The following is a 5,386-nucleotide window of genomic DNA, read 5'->3' as shown; positions in this document are numbered from 1 at the left end:
GGAGTCCTCAGGGTGAGGTCACTCAAGCCTTAGCCACTCAGGTCTGCTGCAGCTGTCCATCTGATCTGGTCTGGTTCCCCAAATATCATCTCATCTTCACCCTTTCTGACATCTGATAAAATTTAACTAAGAGAATATTATTCCCTTGCTCTGAGCCTCTCTCACAGTATCAGCATAACAACACATTTAAGGGACTTTTCGTTTAGCCACAGTACTCCAGTCCAGCAATGCCTCCCCTTAGTCCACACCTTCACAGTTACAGCTTCTACAATTACAGTTTTTGCAATCACAGTGATTAACAATCAACACAACTGAATCATATAATCCTATCAGCATCTTCCCTACCCTCTCTTCTCAAAACATATCAAGAAAAGATGAATCTATTCAGTAGGGATCCTTCCTTGTCCCCCTCATTTTGAGTATAAGCCTACCCCTGAAAGCATGGAAGTCAGCTAATTCATGTCTTTATCTTCCCCAATTTTAGATAGCTGATTTTTAAATTGTTGTTGTTGTTATTTGCCAACGAGTCGGCCCCTACTCATAGTGACCCCTCCTTGGGTTTCTGAGGCAGTATCACTACAGAAGTAGGAATGCCCAACCTTCCTTCCGAGGAGTGGCTGGTGGGTTTGAACCACCAGCCTTCTGGTTAGCAGTCAAGTGCCTTAGGCACTGTGCTACCAGAGCTCTTATTTTTTAAATTGCCCATCCCTATAAAAAAAACCTCACTGCCATCGAGTCAATTCCAACTCATAGTGACCCCCATTGGGTTTCCAAGATGGTAAATCTTTACAGAAGTAGATTGCCCCATCTTCCTTCCACAGAGCAGCCAGTAGGTTTGAACCACCAACCTTCTGGTTAGCAGTCAAATGCCTTAGACATTACACTAGCAGAGCTTTTTTTTTTTTTTTTTTTTGAGTTTGAGTTTGAGTTTATCAAACCAATAAAGAACTCTGGTGAGACAGTGGTTAAGGCATTTGGATACTAATTAAAAAGTTGGTAGTTTGAACCCACCCATTGCTCCATGGTAGAAAGATGAAGTAGTCTGCTTCGGTAAAGATGTATAGCTTTGGAAACCCTGTCAAGGAGTTCTACTCTGTCCTGCAGAGTCATTATGAGTCAGGATCAATTTGATGGTGGTGAGTTTGGTTTTGATTTGGTATTAAATCAGTAGTACTCTGAGGAGACAAGCATGTGCCTGGATCTGAAGAATCTTTTGTTATGATTAGAACTTTGAGCATCTGCATCCTTAAGCAGCCCAGTCCAGAGCAAGCCATCAAATTGTAGCAATTTACATGGTATCAAAGATCTTTCTCTTCAGTCAGGTTTTAGTCAGCTCATCGGTAGCTCCTGTGGGCTAGGTCAATGGGTACCAGATATAGGCTTAGGAGTCCACACACCTCCCTGCACTTCAGAAGGGTCACCCCTTTCCCTCTCTCTTATCCCTAGCCTCTGTGGGCTAGGTCAAAGGGTGCCAGTGGAACATATACAAACTCAGCCCATTTCTTTATTGCTGTGACTCCCCTACTTCCACTTATCTAGTGGACCCAGGTGGTCACTACAAACAAGCATGCTAGGCTGTCTGCTCTTGACTCCCTTTAACTTCTAGTCCTGGAAGGGAGTTCTGATGAGGACTAATTTTTCCACGCTCAATGTATTCGAAGACAAACTGCTTACTTGAAAATCAAAAAGCAAAACAGTCTCTTTTTTTTCTCGCAGGTCCTTCCATCAAATGCAAGTCTGTTGCTCTCTCTGCAGTTCTGGGTAGGTCAGAATGTCTTTTCAAATGCAAGTTTCCTGACTGGAAAGATTCTGGGTGGGGCTCAGATTTTCAACTTAAACTCCAATATTCTATACACAGGGCTAGTGCATTCAAACCAAAAGCTAGTGTCTCTTTCTGGCAAATCATAGTTCCCCTTTTTGCATATTCAATCCAGTACTGGATGATGGTCACCACTCATCTGTCAGTTTGTCTTACAGTGGTGACTTGTGTATTGCAGTGATGCTGGAAGCTTTGCCACTGGTACATCAAATACCAGCAGGGTCACCCACGGTGGACAGGTTTCACGGGAATTTCCAGAGAAAGACAGACTGGGAACAAGGACTTGGCAGTCTACTTCTGAAAAAATTGGCTAGTGGAAGCCTTATGAATAGCAGTGGAACATTGATACTGTCCTGAAAGATGAGCTCATCAGGTTGGAAGGCACTCAAAATACTACTGAGGAAGAGCTGCCTCCTCAAAGTAGAGTCAACCTTAAAGACATGGATGGAGTAAAGCCTTCATGATCTTCATTTGCTGATGTGTCATGACTCCAAATGAGAAGAAAAAGCTGCAAACATCCATTAATAATTGGAATGTGGAGTTTACAAAGTACGAACCTAGAAAATTAGAAGTTGTCAAAAGTGAAATTGAACATATATTGATCCAAGTCCTAGGCATTAGTGAGCTGAAATGACTAGTATTAACTATTTTGAATTGGACATCATATGGTCTACTACATTGGCAATGACAAATTGAAGAAAGTGTTAGACTGGGTTCTCTAGAGAAGCAAAACCAGTAAAGCTTATATATATATATAGAGAGAAAGACAAATTTATCTTAGGAAAATAGCTCACACACTTATAGAAGTTGGCAAGTCCCAGGTTCTTGGATCAAACGTCAGCTGGAGGTTTTTCCCAACTCACACAGCTGCAAGGGCTGACGAGCTCAAGGTTGGCAGGCAGTATACTGGCTGTTGACTCCAACGAATGACAAATCCAAGATCTCCAGGCTGAATGGTGGATTGTTCACTCATGGACAGTTGTAGGCAGCACAACAGAATCCTGATCCACAGAAGATTGTCTCTTTTCCCAGGATGTCCATAAATGTATCGGAAGCAGACCACATCCCTAGGGAAACTCCTTTCAGCAGATTGGCTGTTCAAAACATATACATCTGATCCCATCATTGGGACAACCCACATCACAATTACTTAAACCACACAGAATTGTGGTCCAGCCAAGTTGACACACGGCTCCAACTATCACAGTCCATTCCTTGTCAACTTGGCAGTTGTACACATCTTCTTAACCATATATAATCTCTAAATGAGGGCAATCATAAAGTCATATTTGCACCTAACATGGTACACTAACCCATGTACAACCGAAACGCTTTAACCTTATTTACATCTCAGAGTTCATAACAAAAGGAAACAAAAATATTTGATGCACATATACAATGAAGAAATATAACAATCACAGTCCTCATTTCTGTAACTGGTCACATGGTTGTAGCTGATATTCAGAACTACCTTCTTCCACCACCCATTTTGTATTTCCCTTGCCCTCAGCAAGCACCTCAGCTGGTCCTGGTTCTTGGCCTGGTGGAGAGATCCAAACCTTCATTCCTGAAGGGTCTGGGCCATTAGTAGTCATCAGAATTGGGTTGCTGTAATTTTCCATTGAGTTTAATCACAGGGCATGATAGTACTAAGAGATGTCCTAAAGAATCTCTTATATTCAAGACATACTCTTCTTTACCTCCATTATGTAATGTCAATCCAATTTCCCCTTGGTAATCAGGATCTATCAGACCAGATAGTACAGTAATGCCCTTCTTTGTTGATCCAGAGGCATGAGGAAGCCAAAATGGCCAGGTGGCATTCTTAATTTCCAGTTCAATGCAATCAGTATTGTGTCTCCAGGTGGAAGTGTTCCTCCCTTTGGGACTAAGATCTCCAGACCTGCAGAGCATAGGGTAGCAGGGACAGGAAGCAAAATTTTTTTGAGTGGGTCACTAGGGGTAATAGTGAGTGGTACCACTCCTGTTTCCACCCCTTGGTTCCTGGACCCATGAATCCTGGCTATCCAATATGTTGTTAGTTGTTATTATGTGCTGCCAAGTCGGACCCGACTCATAGTGACCCCTCCTTGGGTTTCCGAGGCAGTATCACTATGGAAGTAGATTGACCAACCTTCCTTGCGAGGAGTGGCCGGTGGGTTTGCACTGCCAGCCTTCTGGTTAGCAATCAAGTGCCTTAGGCATTATGCTACCAGAGCCGTATATTGGATGCTGGTTTAGAGCATAGACAGCCTCCTGGAGACTATTGCCCCAACCCTTCAAGTTATTGCCACCTATCTGGTGCTGTAATTGTGTTTTCAGTAGGCATTCTATCATTCTATCAAGCCAGCTGCTTCGGGATGGTAGGGAACATGGTAAGACCAGTGAATTCTATGAGCAAAAGCCCATTGCTGCACTTCATTTGCTGTGAAGTGAGTCCCTTGATCTGAAGCAATGCTGTGTGGGATACCATGATGGTGGATAAGGCATTCTGTAAGTTCATGGAAGATATTTTTGGCAGAAGCATTGTGTGCAGGGAAGGCAAATCCATATCTAGAATAAATATCTATTCCAGTAAGAACAAAATGCTGTCCTTTCCATGAAAGAAGTGGTCCAATGTAATCAACCTGCCACTAGGTTGCTGGCTGATCACCCCGAGGAATGGTTCCATACCACAGACCAGTGTTGCTCTCTGCTGCTGGCAGACTGGGTACTCAGCAGTGGTGGTAGCCAAATCAGCCTTAGTAAGTGGGAGTCCATGTTGCTGAGCCCTTGCATAACCTCCATCCCTGCCACCATGGCCACTTGTTCATGAGCACATTGAACAATGACAGGAGTAGCTGGGGAAAAAGAATGGCTGGTTTCCACTGAACACGTCATCCTATCCACCTGATTGTTAAAGTCCTCCTCTGCCGAGGTAACTTTTTGGTGGGCATTTACATGAGACACAAATATCTTTACTACTTTGGCCCATTCAGAGAGATCTGTCCACATTCCTATTCCCCATACATCATTGTTACCAATTTTCCAATCGTGCTTCTTCCAAGTCCCAGCCATCTGGCCAAGCTATTAACCACAACCCATAAATCCATATACAATTTTACATCTGGCCATTTCTTATTCCATGCAAAGTAAACAGCCATATGTAGGGCTCAAAGTTCTGCCCATTGGGAGGATTTCCCTTCACCACTGTCCTTCAAGGAAGCCCCATAAAGGGGCTGCAGTGCTGCTGCAGTCCACTTTTGAGTGGTGCCTGCATAGTTTGCAGAACCATCTAAACCAGGCACAAGTTTTGTCTTCCTCAGTCAACTGATCATAAGGAACTCCCCATGAGGCCATAGATGCAGTCTGGGAGAGGGAAGGTAATGTGACTGGAGTGGATACCATAGGCATTTGGACCACTTCCTCATGCAACTTACTTGTGCCTTCAGGACCTGCGCAAGCCCGATCTCTGATATACCACTTCCATTTAATGATGGAGTGCTGTTGTGCACATCCAACTTTATGACTCTGTGGGTCAGACAACACCCAGTTCATGACTGGCAGCTCAGGCCTCATGGTAACTTG

The sequence above is a fragment of the Orycteropus afer genome, unplaced genomic scaffold (genome assembly GCF_000298275.1).
Source record: "Orycteropus afer afer isolate SDZICR_OR568_19922 unplaced genomic scaffold, OryAfe1.0 scaffold00193, whole genome shotgun sequence".
Taxonomy (NCBI): Eukaryota; Metazoa; Chordata; class Mammalia; order Tubulidentata; family Orycteropodidae; genus Orycteropus; species Orycteropus afer.
Note: the sequence above shows the minus strand (reverse complement) of the source record.